We start from the raw sequence: 18,428 nt of genomic DNA, 5'->3' as shown, positions 1-18,428 counted from the left end.
TTATAAAAGCTAACATTTGCTCATACAAGCCATGGACCACCTTTTTTTCCCCCCAATCGTGTCTGTACAAAATTTGAATTTTCTAGTTTCTAGAATCTTTCTTTTAGGATATCATGTCCATAAATACCACCTTGGCTGCTTGGTTAACAGCTGTTATCACCGTGCATCTGCCCCAGGATAACTATATGAAAGGAGCTGTCCGACATTTTCAGCTTTATTATTGGCTGGTAATATGAAGGCGATTGGCCTACTGGCTACACAAACAACGTCCATTATGGCTGAACGGTGAAAGGGCATGTTGCTCCCACACTGTGTACGCTCTGAGTCGTCAGACAATCCGGTGGCGTCTCATGCATCACACTCAACGATCCGGGCCAGGATGGTTCTCCCCCTCTCGTTGAAAATGATTCGTTTGCACCCTCTTTTAACAATTTGACACTTGGGTTTGGAAAAGGAATTCACAGCTTTATACACATAATATCCTCACCATAAAGGAGATACGTCAAATATATATGAGAAACTGTCTACACGTACAACAGCTATGGACCACTTGAAATCAGCTTGGCAAGGGCGACCTGGGTTAAGGAGATGGCCTCCTGCAGTATCTAAGATACGCTCCGTAACGTATTTCCACAAATGGATCCTTCACGTGAACGCTGTGGGCTTCCACCGGCTTCAGGGTAGCAAATTATTGGAGCAATATTTTTCAGGACCTATCAAAAAGTTTGCACAGACCTATTGACTTAGATCCCTTGATGGCGTCTGGTTCTAGGAATTATAGACTGTAACATAGTGAGAAAAGCCCCCCACCCCCCAGCATGGAACATAATATGGTATCATTTATCGTCAGCCTACTGGCACAAAGATTGATCTTACAGCGGCGCTTGTTTAAAGGTTCTACACATGAGATTTTGGATATTAATATAGCAGCAAACAGCTGTTGAGTGATGGTGTCCTGAGCAGAGAACGAAGTCACGCGCCCTCTGCGTGTGCCGTAATCCGAGTTTCTCCGTTCTTTGCCTTGGCAGGCGGCATTCGGGGGCCACAACACCGCTACTGCTCTGGGAGAGGTGGCGCTGGAGGAGGACATGCTGCCGCCTGCCAGGGAGATGTATGTGGGACAGGAATCCCAATCATGCCGTTAGCACCCTGCAGCTTAATAGCATTTGGTACGGGTTTGCCACGACCCGTTTGAGCGAGTTCACCCATCAAGTCCATCCCAACAAGTTCAAGAGGCTCCGTTTACCTAGATTCCCTTTACCTCTATCGGATTATACTTGGACCCTGAACAATCCAAAACAGGCAAGCATCATTTCAAAATGATGGCGAATATGAATAGTGCCAATGAATCCCCAGGGTGAAAACTAATTGTAGGTCTTTGTGCATACAGTATCAGCAGGCATTGTCAACATATACTTGCCCAGGAGAGCTGCAGAACGTTACTCAGTGATGCACCCACAGACAGGCCTTCTACATCCACACTCCTCTGTGCTCTACTGAACCTGAGTGTGCATTCCACCTCATTATTTTCGAAGACGCCGACTCACCCGCTGGCGAGCTCTTCATGCCAGGCAAGTAACAGTGCATCCACAGTGTCCACCAAAATGGCTGGAATGAAAGTCCTCAAATATTTTGCAAAGCTTTTGGACACCACTTTGGCAAGGTGCTCGGACTTGTTTGTTCTTGCACCAGATGGGAGTGCAGGTCTCCATCTGGTGTACGGCACTGATCCTCAGCCTTTAGGCCCGAAGGTGTCAGCTCTTATCTTAATTAATTGCGTACTTTTCTTTGCCGGTTATGGCGTTTCAAATCCAGCATCTCTCGCACAATCCTGGGACCCACTGTTAATCACTCTATCACTATATATATATATATATATATATATATATCACAGACTGTATGTAAAGATGGCCGCCTCCACTTCCTCCCACTGTACAAAAATGAAGCCAGAATGTCCCGTGCCCATTGCATGTTTGTTTCGCATTGGCTGTGCTATTTAATACAGGTCTCCTTTTCTGGTGCAGGATAACTCCATTGTAAAATGCAACTTTGGCAAGATGATTTTATAGTGATTACGACCGACACTCGACTCAACCTAATCTGGCGAACCTTTGATCAAAGTCCTTTCATACAATAAAGTGATTTCTTTTTTGTATGGATTAATTGTTGAACCGGCAGTTCACAGAGATTTCTTTGACACCTACACAATTATGTGTCAAAAACCTTGGACAAATGAGTCCAGTGCCTCAGTGACGTACTTCCCCTCTTTGATGGCGGCAGCTGTGGTGCTCTGTAGTTTTCTGGAGCCCGATTGACCCCCGGGACAAGATACCGTTTTGTGTCTAATTGTTTTTCTCATTTCAGCCACGAGTCAAGTCTTTCATTTGCCAAGACGATCAGTCAGACCTCGATATACCTTGATATACCTCTTTGTTATAGCCCTTTGTTTGCTTTGGCACTTTGATATGTATTCACCTCCACTGGCACGCTTGGTGGAGGTGGAGGACGTACAGTATATCGTCCCTGAGGCTATACAATCCTCTGATGAAGGAAGTTACTGTTAACACATTAATACCCAGGCGTGGTCTGGGAAGTGCAGGTGTGACAGCTGGCATACACTTGACTGAAGAGCAACGGGTCCACCAACAAGTAAACCCTGCCTTGAGGAAGCTCTTATGTTGGTGCTGTTTTGATGACCGGAGTTGGCCAACAACCTTTCAAGGGTCTATTGAAGGCAGTCAACATGCTCCAGCAAGGTTGGAGGTGGGAAGGAACGGTCCCTCTCTTTCCAGGTGCGTCCGGATGCTTCTCTAGATCAACTAGCGGGGGCCACGGGCATCCTGCGGGTGAAGTGTCCCTTTCGAAAGCACAGTGGAACTGGAATAAATCAAGACTTTTGTCTGAGCAGAGAAGGAGTAGCCATCAGCTTTCTCTCAGCCACAGGGAATCCTGCTGTATCGCTGTTCACAAGTTTCAAGTAACAAGCGCAATTTCTTTCACCAAAACCATATCCAACGTCTTCAAAGGATCAAATCACTGTCTAGACTATGCGAGCTTTACGCTCAATTTACATGGGGAGGACATCAAGGAACCCTGAGAGCCATGTGTGTCGTTGGTAGATTGAATTTGAATCCCCGACCTGCAAAATATCAGATCATGAATAAGACGCAACTGGCTGGGTGGTCGGAATATGATAATAATAATAACAATAACTATAATAAGCTTGACTACCATTTTAAATGGGATGCAGGTTAGAAGGTCGGGCGGTCAATGGGAGCTCGACACTCAGCAGGACTGGATAGGTAAGGCATACCAGAGTCTGGAAGGACAGGAGACAGTCAGCGTCGAAGAACAACACGTAGACAGCGATACGCGGTGGAAATAAAGGACATCTAGGACGGTTCTAAAACTTCAGTCTGTCCCATATTGCCATGAGCACCCTCCCTGCTGGCGTTCTCTCGTCCTCTCGTCTTCTCCTCTTCCCCCTTTTGACTTCGGGCTTCAGGTTGCTGGTCCTGCTTTCAGGTTCTATTTTTGTTAGTTTAGTTTAACACTACTGAACGTTGCACGGTCGGCCCATGGCCTTCCCCAGCCTTCATTTGGCCGAACCCTTCAACTCCCCTTCCTCTGAGTTCTAAGTTACTATTGTTTGTTTACATGGGAGCCCTTTCACCATACATGCTTTGCTTTAGATGAGGTACAGTATATACATGGTGATACCTACACTACCTTTCTAGGTCTGAAGTTTATGTTTAATCTGCGGACTAAATTCAATTATACTCTACAGGAAAACCTGACTAAGTTATCAGCTTCTAGGAGCTACGGAGTGGCTCTTTGAGGCATGTAATTCTGTGTATGTGTGTGTGTGTGTGTGTGCTGGGCACGTTTATGATGGATCACTTTAATGAAATTTGCTCAGCGCTTTTCATCCATCCGCTAACACCCCACCGTTTCCCATCTCTCTCTGTCTTGTGCCCTTTCTACTGACTCGCCTTTATTCTGCTTTCATTTCACACTGCCTCTGAAATGAAAAAGTATAAATTGTTTTTCCTTCTGATCAAAAGGATGAAAGCATGGATATGCTTGGCTTTGCTGATTGCATTAGATTGGAAGTGAATAGAGCGACAGATTTGGAAATTCCTGAATCATTTTTTTCCCCCCCTTGCAAAATAACATCAGGCATCAGAGTTCAAAGGAACTGATTTCAATGGAGTCCTTGACTGATTCACTTTTTGTGTGCTGGTGCAACGTTTGAGCTGTCACCTCTGGTTAGAGAGACATACCAGGATATATTGTCTTTCAGACAAAGAAGAGGATTTGCTCCAGTGAGTGTCTCACATCTCAAATACGACACAGTTTGTTTGTTTGTACATGTTCATCCAATTCATTCAAATACAATCAAGCACTGAGGCAACACTAGGCAGCACAGCGGAGGTTACATTTTTTTTTTCGTAGCACAAATGCTTTTCATTAAAATACAAACATTCCTGTTGTATCCTTCCGTACGGTAGAATGCAGGCAAACGCCAAAAACGTCGGAATTTCAGGTTCTAACTCCAAGAGTACATTTAAATCTATGACCCTAAACATCCAGTACCGAAAGTGAACTTGATATCAGTCTGAATCTAAATGTTGGTCCTCAGAACCTAGCGTTGAATATGCAGACCATAGTATGCTGCCAGCTGGAGGACAGGGCAGGGACGGGTGCACGCCGGTGTTCTAAAAAACACAACAGGAAGTTAGGTACTGTCATTTGGTCAAATCTGAAAACACAGGCACGATGCGATTTTGATTCAGTCGATCCTTTAATGTCATGTCAGTCCGCTTAGGACCGCAACTCCAGAATTAACCCGAGAATCGTTGCGTTTTTTTTTACGTTTTCTTCAGGCTACCTGTAGTCTGCGGACCACGTTCGGGTTTGACTCATATTTAATCTCACAAACGCAACAGACAGAAAAACAAATGAATTGATGATGCTTTTTAGGTTCGAGGTTTTGAGGTTCACATTGGTCTAAGTTTGTCATCATCACAACTATTTATTTGTGTCACGATGCCACCGTAATAACTGAGGGGAGAATCAGAGAAAGACTGGGCAGATTTTAGCACTTGGAAGTCGTACATTGACCGCCCACCTAGAGTCTGGTCCTGCTCGAGGTTTTTCCTTGCCACTGTCGCCATAGTGCTTGCTCATGGTGGGAAACGGTCTAGACCTGCTCTACATGTAAAGTGTCGCGAGATGACGCTATATAAATACAATTGAATTGAACTGAAAATTGAATAAGTATAACCGACATAGAAAAAGTATGTAAAGGCACAGTCATTTAAGTCTGTGTATGTAAAGCATTTTGTCATTACTCAATTTAATAAGTCCTATATAAATAACCTTTATTGTGAACAACCACACAAGATATGTTTTGTTAACAGTTTAAAACCTTCATTGCACAACATGGGACTAATTGCCCACAATCTAGCGTTAAATATCACAATTACACAAAAATTAGGATTTTCTTCAAAACGTGGTGTTTGCGGTCAAATATAAAGATCCAATCGGCTCTTTGAGCCGAGCGACAGCCAGGCATTTCCCATCATGCCCTGGGTCTTGCAGTCTGGCTCTACAACCTGCAGCCGCCTCCATCTCGTGAGGTTATCGTTGCCCACGTGTGCGTGATGTCGGAGCAAAGCCAACCGGCATGCACATCTCAACAACTTTCTGTTTACATCACCGTGTTTTGGGAATTGTAGTTCTTTTTTTTTTTTTTATTACATTCTGGCCAGGATACCGAATGTGGGTCAACGTTGATGGTGCAACGGATGGTTACAGGCTGTTTTTGACGTTTCTTCGCTGAAACTGTGAAAGACTCATTTCGCACCTGTTAGACAATTTGGCACAGCAGTGCACATAGATCATTGCGGGGAGAATGCTCAGATTTGGGAGGACATGCAAGAAAGCAGGGGTGATGGCTTGGTGTTAACAGGAGGCTTTGAATACAATCAGAGGATTCTCTGATCCACTTGGCACTTGTGAGACCCCGCCTATGCAAGACTTTCCGGAACAACAAAGCATCTGGGACAAAGTGGCTTTTCCCCATTAAATGACTGATGGAATTTGTGATCAATTAGTCTTCTTGAATTTGACAACAATAAAAGGAAGAAAGGGAACTGGATCATCGAATCATTTGGGGGAATTCCCCTGTGATGATGTGAAGGCTAAGGTTCTTCCATCACTTTTACATTAGAATTCTGTTCCTTCTGGCAGTTCAGATAAGTGCTTCACAATAATAGAATTGTTAAAAATAAGACCATAGAAACAGTAGAAAGAAAGAAACAATCATCTTTTGTTTTGTTTGTTTTCAGTCGACAACCTGTAAGCCCTGGTCAGAAGACCTAAGTGACCTCCTCGTGGTGTAAGGATGGGGCATGCCAGAGATGTCCACTGGTGCCTGACCATGCAGGGCTCTATATGTGAAAACAAGAACCTTAAAATGAATCCTGAAAACTTGATGGGAAGTCAATGTAAAGAGGATAAGACGGGATGCGGTATGAGTCGTCCGGCTGGACGCGGTCAGCGGCCTTGCAGCAGCGTTCTGGGCCATTTGTAGACGGTCCGGGGTTTTGGGGGGTTTTTTTGTGAGCGGTGAACTGAACGCATCCGTTTGCAACTAATGAACGGAATCTTGATTCTATAGTAGTGCACAGTAATTCATTCAGTTTGGGTAGTGGGCGGCAGCAATGACTGGGGGCTGGGGGTGGATGGGTAGGAGGAGGTTGTACCTGATCCAATATTACACCAAGGTTTCTAAGATTAGACTGCACAGCTCAAGAAAGGGACCCAATACTCGGAGCAACCGTGGAAGCTATGCTATCTGAAGCAATAATAAGGACCTCAGTCTTAATGACAGTGATGTGAAATACTTTCAAATTGGCTAATAATATGACCTAGGAGAAGCGTATACAAAGCAAATAATATAGGACACAGGACAGCACCCTGAGGCACACCACAGGAAAGAGCAGCAGTTTCAGACATGTCGGGACCGAAACGGCACAGAAAAACTCCTATCTGAGAGATGAGGAGGAGAACCGGTCCAGGGCGCTCCCAGAGACACCCACCCACTGCCTGAGCCTTTCAGTCAGGGTGCTGTGATCTGCAGTATCAAAAGCTGCGCTAAGATCCAGCAGCAGCAGCAGCAGCACCACCACCACAACAACAGAGCGTTCACCCACATCAGAGGACATCATTATGTCATTGGAGACTCTGAGGAGAGCTGTTTCGGCTGAGTGCTTCTGACGGAGACCAGATCGGAAATTTATCTAAAATGTTGTGTGAAGTCGAGACAGCAGCGAGCTCTTTGGCAACAACTTCCTCTAATTATTTTCTAGATAAAAGGCAGCTTAGATATATATGCCTATTGTTTAGGGTGAGGGATGAATCAAGGTTAGTTTTTTTTTTTTTTTTTTTCCCAGAAGAAGCTGAACAACTGCATGTTCAAAAATAAGCCGGGGCACAACCGGATTTCAGGCAGCTATTTATGATAGAGACCAGGTATGGACCAATAGACCTGAGGACATTTTTAAGCATGGAAGTTGGTAGAGTATCAAGCTCTCCTCAAGCTTTATGTAATAAGTCGGCACAATAGCAAGTCAATGTATATGCCGTTCAGTCATTCAGGATTTATGAATCCAAATGTGATTGTATTCTGCAGAACGGCGGTCCTGATCTGGTTCCTGTGGTTGAGGGATCTGCTGGGACTTAAAATGTGACATTTTCTAGGTCTGCTAGGAAGCCGTTAGAAATCAGGCTTATCTGTATAGCTACAGCCTCACAAAAACAGTATGGTTATGAACTGGCAGAGATTGCTCAACTGAGGATATGTCTGTGGCTGTTAATGGGTTTTTTTTTTTTTCTCACAAAAACTTGACTGTTGGTTAGCTGTAGCTATTAAGCTAAGTGTTAGCCTAAACCTGAACTGTGTGTCCCCTGAACCTACTGCATTATTGAAAACTTTAATATTGGAAGACACTGCTGATTATGAAACTATTAATAAATAACTGTTTGCCCCATTACAAAAATGCCCAATGGAGTGCTGCTGACATACTTTTGTAGGCCAAACCCGGAAGTTAGCGTCGCCCCGGGTTCACCTCGACTAAAAGCCAATGGGGATTGTTCCACGGGATTCTGGATTATTGCAGAAAATAAGCTCTGTGGCAAAACAAAAAGTTTATGATGCTTACACGTTTTGTTCAGCGAGATAACCACTTTTAGGATTTTTGAAGCGTAAATGGAATCACCAGAAGTAAAAAGCTAACGTTAGGCTATAAAGGAACTACAACACGGTCGCATGACTTCAACGTCACCACCGCTGAGCTTCACTTTTGATTGTTGAATAAACCTTTTTGCTGAGACCCCTCCGGATCTGCAAACTGACTTCTCAGTAGTAAAAGTTCCTATCCGATACTTGCCAGACAAGACACTCGGACTTTCCCACCCAAAAAATATACGGTAAATCTTGTCAAGATGACAAAGTAACAGCAAGATCTTTGGATTATTTAGTCAGTAATTTAGCTAATATGACTTGGCACACGTTCTCTTGACGAGTAGTCATGCCGCTACATTTGTATACATAAAATATGCTGGTTATTAATTTACTACGTAGCCACACTGCCACCTAGTGACCAACAGACAGAAATGGCGGCTCACCAGTGGGTAGAAAAGCACACAAATCAATTACTGTTAAATCCAGCTGATGCGTCAGAAGACTTCAATAGTAATGAAGCTGTGGGAGCGGTGTGTACATTACGCAAGCTTTTAGAGAGGAGTGTGCACTTCGACTAACGGGAGGGTCTGAGCGGGTGGGAACACAAGTGAACCTGACACGGCCATTTTGCCTTTGCAGTCGGCACCTATCAGTACGTAGCTGTTTATTTCTTCCCCCTGACTCCACAGTACCTCGGCACCTCAGCTTTTGCCTTCACCGGCTACGGGTCTGGGATTGATTTAAAGGATGGCTGCGGGCGACAGGTTGGTTCCAGTACTGAGCTTTGTCCAGGTTTGCAGGACTCCGATCTGCATTTCGCTAATTTCCTCATACCTGGGTGCAAACACAATTCCTGAACTCTCGTCGCACGAGCGCGCTCAGATGGTCTGCGTCGCTCCGTAGAGTGACGGACACTTGTTGGATTTCAAATCAACTGAAATAAATCAACTTAAGCAAAACAGCCGTCAGTTATGCTAATGATTGATCTGTCCCGACGCAGTTCATACTGCTGCACAGAGGGATCGTCATCATCATCATCATCACGCAAGGCATCAAGCCAAATCAAACGTCCCAAATACTGCAAACAGCAACTCTCGCACTTTCCCTCTACAACCAGAGGAAACACACTTTACCTCTCTCTCTCTCTCTCTCTCTTAAAGACTCCCGGCATATAAGGTGTTGTTGTGGTGGCCTGCTGCTGCCGCTCAATGGGCTACAGTAGAGGACTGAATGTCCTGGGCAGCTGAGTGAATCTTACTCATGCAGAAATACCATTCAAAAAAAAAAAAAACACCCAGGAAACAATTTTTCAGGTGACATTCGTTAATGCAAAAACCTCCCAATTGTTTTTTTTTTTTTAGAATTGACGCTTGTGGTTCGCAGCGTTTTTGGGAGGATGCGGCGGTCGGAGCGAGAGGCTGAGGAGCCTGAGGATGCACACACGGCTTCAGGCTGCACAGCCCACACAGGGCTGGCACAACGGCCTCGGATAAGTGTGAGTGGGTGGGCTGGTGTTGTGCGCATGTGTTTATGTGCACATAAGTGTGTGTGTGTGTGTGTGTGTGTGGACATATGTGCTCTGTTATGCCAATAAGAAAGTCAGGACATTGTGCAACGCAGAGACTAACTTGAGGTTGTGTGTGTGTGTGTGTCTTATTCTAGAAGGGCGATGTTGTGCGTCCTCTTTAAGTGTCAGTGTGCATTGCGTGTGTGTGTGTGTCCGAATGTGTGTGTGTGTTTTTTTTTTCTCTCTCGTGTTTCACACTCGACCACGCCCCACAGATGTCAAGTGAGGCACGAAAAAAGATAATGCCACGAATCAATAAAAGCTTGGCCCGGGTGGCGACAGGCTGCCTCGAGGAGACCTGCGGTTTTTTTTGGACACGTCTCAACTCCTGAACCCCTTTTTCAGGCCTGGCTGATCTGAGCCAATTTTCTATGTGGCTACACCAGAGCAGCTGTGAACACAGCACATTGGATGTGTGAACGTGTTTAGCCAGTGGATCAGAGAGCAGCAGTCCTCGCCAGACTACAGGCTGTCACAGATCTTAGGGGACCAAGGACTGAAGGGGAAAAAGAAAACCTATTCAGCGGCTGCGAAACACAAAAACAAGCACCCGGGAGAGAGACATTTCTTATTTGCCTATGCTTTGGCAGTGGCTTCAGTGCTGACAGACAACTCTCTAGAAAGTGGGCCTTATCAACCGTGTCCACAACTTCTCAACCTTCCGTGTCGCCTTATCCAGTTGTCCTTGCATGACCTAACACGGTGCCACGTTGTCCTTTTCTGGTGTCTTTGGAGTTGTAAATAGAGTGGGGAAAAAAATGGGCAGGATTTAGTCTTACTTGACAGAGGAAGCAGGTGATGACGTCATGGTAAATACAGCAGAAAAAAAAGGGTATGCTCCGTCTTCATCTCTACGTCTCTATGTGGAAATTATGAATCACGTGTTGTATGTACGTATGAACTGCTGATTTGTGTAGTTTTGTTCAGTTAAAAGGTTTGTCGTCACGTTTTAATTTTTTTTTAAAGCTGCGGTAACTGATTGCTGGCCACTTGGGGGCAGCGGACACGAGCTGTGAATCTATCTTAAAGAGCGCTTTAAGGTAAGGGATCGCATCATTGCTCATAATACTGTGACATTAAAGGCCTCAACATGTTTCAGACAAACTACGATATCCAATGTTGTCGCGCACGTCAAAAGGCAAAAGTTGTTTATATCTGTTCCAAATGGCCACGCTTGCAGTTGTCGTAGGCTGCCGCAGCCTCCTCTTGGCTGTATCCCACTGCCTTCCCCCGTCTCTCGGCAATGAGCGTCTTCTCGAAACGGCATTCTCGAGACATTCAAACCCCTGCCTGCACTCACACCTCTGCACTCTCAGGCCCCATTTGCACCTGGTATTTACATGCAATCAGTGTCTGGATAACATTATCGCACCCGTCATCAGTAAGCGCTGTAATCATCTCGACTGCGCCCACGCTATGATCTTTATCTCAGTATGCTCATTAGTTGGATGGGGCTGGCAGACTCGGTGCGTTTCAGGTCAAGGAAAGCAGTGCCGTGGACGGGGCCATTCATTTTGAATCAGGGCGTGGCTACCTTCTGATTCACAAGGATAGAGGCCTTCGGTTGTACTAAAAGACACTCAAGGAGTCGGCTGCTCATTTTTTTCACTTACATTCACAAAAGACTTGGCACAACGTAGCCAGGAGCCAGGTGCAGTCGGTTTTGCCGTGCATATTGTCCTCCGGGTGCTCAGATCCCCAGCTCCACCCTCTGGTCCAAATATTGGCACCTCCGGTTCCAAAGAACCAAGATGGCGACGGCCAATATGCCAAACTTGAGGCTTCGAAACAGGAGTCGGCAAACCAATGGGTGACGCCACGGTGGCTACGTCCACTTCTCTTTTACAGTCTATGGAACAGAGCCAGACTAGCCGCCCCCGGGAAGACTTGCTAGCTACTGCTGCTACTTGTGACTTTTGCTGAGCAGCCTGAGCTAGCAGGAAGAGACGGAGTTGGTTCACCGCTCTACGGATTTTATTCTTGGGAATGTGGTCACACGGTACGGATTGCATTTACACCTGCTGAGATCCAATCACAACGCGAGCCGGACTTCCTCCAGGATGCGGACAGGCTAATCCGATCGCGGTCCGACCACGATCGCTCTGCGTGCATTTACACCCGGCATTAACATGTGTTTGTCCTCGCCCAGAAGAGGGTGTCCAGATTGCATGTTACTGCAAGGTGTAAATGGGGCCTTAAGGTTTCAGATGCTGTTAGACAATCCAGCAAGAAACACAACGGCCTAAGCTCGGCCTTCAGTTGCTGGTTCGGTACAAACTAGACCTTTTAAGCATTGTTAAAAGCTCAGCGACCACTTATCTGAGTTATCGCATCAGGATTTCTGTAGCCTTTGCGGTCTTTCAGCAAGCTTTTAACCACAAAGCAACACTCTGTACGTGACGACTGAGCTGACAGCCTGCAAGGAGAGTGTCAACGCAAATAGCTACTGATTCAGCCTGTAACACTGATTCAATACCCAAGAGTTCAGCGTAAGGATGTGGAGTTAACTACAACCTCATGAACCGCATGAATCTGCAAACAGATTGGCACTACCCACTATTGTGTGCATTTTGCTTTCATATCATACAACTCTTTTTCCATTCATAGAAACAAGGACAAACCAGTGTCTTTCGCTTCCAGTCTTCCTTTTTACTACAGAACGGTCTCCACGAATGAGACCCTGGAGGGATAAGGCCAGATAAAAGAAAGCGCTAGTTGTTCATCAAAAGAGGAGAGGACGGAGGAAATTAAAAACATGAATGGATATTAAATGGATTTCTTGTTGGCGCAATAAGCTGTCAGATGGAGCATCCTTCCATGATGTTAAATTAAATGAATCGATTACTTTAATGGAGAACTCAAATTGAATGCGTTGCGGTTAATGGTTTTGTTTTAGGTTGCTTTTCAGAATTGGTTATTTCCTAAACATATGGATTTCAAAGTCACAATTTCCTCTTGTATCGCATCAAAACAAGAAAGAACCCCCCCCCCTCACCGTGTGCTGCACTGCTACTCCTCTCCTTAGCAAACAGCACCACTGGTAATGTAAGAGGAGGATGAGCAAGTGGTGTCCACAGTTTTTGTCTCAAGACAAGTTCTAAAAAAAAAAGACATGAACAGAAGTTGTGGCCCGTTTGGAAGGTTATGTAAACCGCTGTTCCTACGGCGGCAAGTTCACGTACATTAGTCAACTGTAACTGACCAACTGTTACAGACCAACTGACCAATTAGCCAACTGTTTGTGCGGCAGTCAGCCGAACATCTAGCTAAGTAGGATTAGGCGATACCGTGGATGTAGAAACAAGGTTATACTGTTAAATGATTTGGGCTGAAGTCCGCAAAGCAGGGGGCCAGCCCCAAAAGATGCCGAAGTCTGTCTGCGACTTACTGAGCGAGCGGGTGATGAAGTCACACCGCTGGTCGGCCGAGCGTTGGAGCTTCCCCATCGGCCGTTGCTCTTTCAAAATGAACAGGAGCGAACATTCGCTGCATACCGTAGCTCCAGATTCTATGAGCGTAGGTGTAGCTCTCTGAGGCTATTGGGTAGTGGGTTCATCCATTGCCCACTTACTACGCGGGCCGCACCTCTGCCTCCCCTTGTGTGTAAGTTTTGGCTGGGACCGGGAGGATGGGCTTTTTCTCCAGCTAGCCGACGGAACCGGCAGGAGACGCGCGGCGTGGAGGTGTGGAGGGCTACGTCTTTACTGGTAAGAAAAGAAACTACGGACAAAGACTTCAGATGTCAAATGTGCGCCATCATCAGGGGGATGTCACGGACTTCGCGCATAATCAGGCAACAAGCTCTCCGGCACTTTGGGCTTTTGTCCCCGTCGCACGCCACGTACTGCTTTGCGCCAGGACACATCCTCTGCGGTCAGGACTCCCACGCTCCACAGGAGCGGGTGGACAGTGTTGGACGTGCAGCTGTGGAGAGAGAGTTGCTCGAACAGCTAGAATCTATAATTTAAACGGCAGCACCGGGAGTGTAATGAAGAATTCAGAGAAGTGCAGGAAGACGGGAGGCCACTAGCCTCGGAGGCCGTCTCTCACACACACACACACACACACACACACCAGAGAACTGTGTGTCCTCCGCTGGGAAATCTAAAAGCAGATACCATTAGTTGTCTCTCAAGTCCGGACCTGGCTGACTTGAATCAAGTGACTTGTTTTTCCTTGTTTCTACTTCAATGCTTGGGGCCTTCAAGTGCATTTCTTTTTTAATTTTCATTTTTGTTTGACAAATGTGCTTTTAGAACCCCCCCCAAAATGATTGATCGTCTATTGATTTTTGTAATGAACCTGGGTTGAACCAAATCCAGGCCGTTATATTACGGGTCCTTAGAGAATGGAGTCCAGATGTGAGAAATCTAAAGGAACAAATATCTATTCAGTGTAATTTAAAGCTCCATTATTATTAGTTCTCGGGAACCCGTTGACTACGTCGTCTGACGGTGATTTAGCCTCCAGGGGGCCAAGGCTCCCTCTCCCACGCACCGGCCACTGGTTACACTGATGGCGATTTTAATGCAGATAAATAATAATAAAAAAAGAAAGACGCTGATCTCTAGGGGTTCCAGCGTGTTTGCCTGCATGCAACCAAAGCCCGCTCAAACTACTCGGAATACAAAAGAAAAGAAGAGCAACACAAGCACTCATTCGGAGTCGGGTTCGGGTCCACCTCTTGAATGCAAGTCCAACATTGACTCTCCTTTTAAGCTCTGTTTTCGGTGTCTCCACCAACTCCTGAGAAAACGTATCTGGCTCTTCAGTCGCTAAACGCTTTGGCGTTTTATATTTGCGTGCCATTGTGTATTTGTGATCCAAGCGTTTTTGGTATTGTGTTTCAATACCAGGGTCTATTCTTGCGAATGCACTTTTTTTCCCCGACGTTTCAGGGCTTTAGTCAGACAAAGACAAATACAGGAAATTTACAGTACATCCCAAATCCCAAATTCAGCAGGAGCGTGTGAAACAGTATACCGCCAAATAAAAGCATCGCGTGTGTCGCACCGGCTTTTTTAGGCATATATAGATACATCTCATCCCATTACAAACCTTAGATCTGGCTTCGCCGCGTCAGAATCAGATTGCGGGCTTATGCATGAGCACAGGAAACAAAGACGGACTGATCTGCTCTGCATCACTGTATGTATGTAGTGTGTGTGTGTGTGTGTGTGTGTGTGCGTGTGTTCGCCTTTTGATTTGAACACAGAGGGCACAGAAATAATCCCATTTAGCATTCTGTTTTACAGTGGAAAAGGTCTCGTCTTTGATGTTGCGCCGGCTGAAGGGAGAAAATTATGTGGGTGGACTTAGCTAGCGAGCGGCGTATTGATCGAGTTAGAGGGGTGCCTTTTTGCCAGGGAGAGAAAAAAAACCCCAAAACAAAATGGCCATGCGCATCCAGTGGGTCTCAATCAATGGGATGACCGGAACGGAGCACAGCGGTGTGTTATTAGCTGGGCGAGGGGGAGCGACGCGAGATGGACGCGGTGACAACTGATTAGAAGCTTTATTGGACTCTCTCTGCTGCGTCCTGCAGGCAAGGGATGGAAACCGCTTCGAATCCTTTCGTCGACTTCTTTCTAAAGCGAGGGGATCTAACACACATAAGGAAACGACTGCGTCCTTCATGCCTAAAGCCCCGTGAAGCAAATCTGTGATTTGGGACTTGTACACCCACCCACCTGCCTGCCACAGAGGGGTCACCATGCCATTGTTTCCGTGACTCTCCCCATCCTTCAGTAACCTTTTTAAGCAGGGAGGAGCACCGTGACCCTGCAAAGGATAAGCGGTTACAGAAGATGGAATGGAATGGAAATGTCACCTCTTAGGCTACATACAGGCTATCGGCTGCCTGTAGGGGTGGTGGTGGTGGTGGGGGGGGGCTGTATGTAAATGGTAAATGGTCTTCACTTATGTAGCACTTTACAGATCCATTGGGGACTGAGCTACCATGCAAGGCGCTGGCCTCCATCGGGAGCCACTTGGGGTTCTTACTTGCTTTGTTCAGGGACACTTCGACACGTGGATGGGGCATGAAAACCTACAAACCGCTCCCCTCAGCCAAAGTCTGCGGTGCATCCGATTCAAGAAGGAATCTCAGCAAAGAGAGCGAGATCCAGTGAGTCTGCTCTGAAGTAAAAATGTTTAAAATCATCTGCTTCCTGTTTCTTATCTCAACAGCCAGAAGGAGAGGGACTGGGCCATTTGGATGTCAGGCTTTGCCAAAATCCAAATCCAGCAAGTCTTTAACCGAAGGCAAACATGCCACATAACTTCACTCAAACGCAACTATCAAGTCAGACCTTTATAATAGTTGTGAAAACACAAATCCACGGAGATCAAATTTTAGCAGCAGGTTCAAATATTTTGGTTTCACTAAATCACTTAATAGACTGACGCGTTTCAGGTTCATTCATTATGATTCCACATTAAAACAGCGCAGTTGAACAGGTTCTTCTTGATCTGAGCTGGCAAACCTTCCTATTTCTTTTTTGTTGTTGCTGGTAACAGATGCTCCTCTTGTTCTGTTCTCTGTTCCTCTGCTTCACACTGAACTGAAAAAAAAAATCTCCTGCTCTCTTGGCATCTTTACCGGAGTCCATTAAGAATTTCAGCACACCTGAAAACAAAAACACCACTTCTTGCACCTGACCGCCCCCCCCCTTCTGCTCTCCCACTTCCTAGAGAGCCGTCAGTCCGGGCGGATTTCGGACCCTTCTGCCTGAGCAAGAAGCTTGATTGTGCAGATGAGATGTGATTGGGTGATGATCTGCGGTCTTATACGCTGCATTAAGACGCGTAAATTCAGTTCGCCCGCTGTCTTTGCATAATCGTTAACCTGTGTTAAGGGTCTGATGCCGGTCACGCACTGTACAAGTTTCTACACCTACATGTCGGTGCATACACAGTCCCCCCCCCCCCCGGCCATGTCGAAGTGTCCTTGAGCAAGACACTGAACCCCAAGTTGCTCCCGATGGAGGCCAGCACCTTTGCATGTGTATCGCTTTGGGAGCCATTAAGGTTGAAAAGCGCCACACAAGTGAAGTCCATTTACACTGTGAAGACGGAGCTGCTGCACCACAAGAGCACCACCAAACCTGGAGGTCCGCGCAAGGTTCAAGGAGCCTCACGTGCGGCTTCGGAAAAGCTCGAATTGACTTTGATCATTCAGAGCGCGTCTTTAAGCGCGCTCCTCATTAAGACAACGCGGGAGGGAGGAGATTCATTAAAAATAAATAAATAAATAAATCAATAAATCTAAGGCGTGTTTGGAGGTTAATAAGCATAGCACGGGGATAATCCTTTAATCGTTGGGAAATATTATAACACAATGTGTGATTAATTAGGAGGTATCTGATGAATAACAATTGCACTTTCAGGTCAGTCTCCATTTTGGTGGTAAAAAAAAACCCCGCTGTGATTAGTCTCTGTTGTCTTACAAATGCATGTATGTATGCAAAGGTTCAAGGGCTCAACACAGGGCCGTACAACAGAACGCAGGCTGCAGTCCCTTCATGCTGCACACCAAAAAAACCCCCAAAGAGTAAAGTATCATTTAAAGGCCCTGTATGATGCTCGTTTCCAGCTCTGTGTTTTTATTCTGGGACTCCACTAGAGCAGCTCTGCATGATTCACAGTTGAAAAAAAGTCCTTATGTATCTTCTCCTGGCCCTTCATGCAGCCCCTCAGTCCCCCCCCCCCCCCCCTCCTGGCCCTTCATGCAGCCCCTCAGTGTGATGAAATGATTCCAGGTATTCAAATTGAACAACAGAGCGACATGTGCTGTGTTAACGGTCAAACGTTACCTGTTTGAATCTTTATTCACAAAGAACGTCGTTGACACACACACACACACACACACACACACACACACACACACACACACACACACACACACACACACACAGCAATAACTTGAATGACCCTAACAAGTCCGTTTGGTCGGGCTTGTTTCTCCAATGCAAGGTGACAATGTGTGCTGTGCCCGTGGCGGAGGGAAAAGCCCAGCCCTGCAGGACACACACACACACACACACACACACACACACACACACACACACACACACAGAGCAGAGTATTCCCAGTGGAGCAGCTCAGCACCTTGTTCCATCCGTGACCTGAAGAATGAATGGTCATGCATTTCGGAGTGAATCTGTGTGTGTGTGTGTGTGTGTGTGTGTGTGTGTGTGTGTGTGTGTGTGTGTGTGTGGTGCTCTTTGTGGGGTTAGTGAGTTTGACAGTCATATTTTATCTCTTTACATGACAGTCCCATCAAAGATTAACAGTGAGGGTTGGGGGGAAAAAAAAAAAAAAAAAATCTGAAGCACTAATGGAGGCACGCAGGGTGCTCGTGGCATGGTTAAAGTTATGGCTGTCATCACTAATGCACGCACACACACACACACACACACACACACTGAAACTTGGACTGAAGTGACTGATGCACCTCTCACAGTCTCCTCCTGTCCGTCAACTGCTGACAGATGGTGAAAGCGGTCGGAGCAGAACCGGGTTTAAGGTTTCAAATCAGCCCTCCGTCCAAATAGGATTTACTGTGCGTTTTTTTTTTTTATGGGTCATAAAAGATAAAATTCTACTTGA

This window comes from Enoplosus armatus, chromosome 14 (genome assembly GCF_043641665.1).
Source record: "Enoplosus armatus isolate fEnoArm2 chromosome 14, fEnoArm2.hap1, whole genome shotgun sequence".
NCBI classification, from domain to species: domain Eukaryota; kingdom Metazoa; phylum Chordata; class Actinopteri; order Centrarchiformes; family Enoplosidae; genus Enoplosus; species Enoplosus armatus.
The sequence above is the reverse complement of the archived record's forward strand: the minus strand, read 5'-3'. Positions refer to the sequence as shown.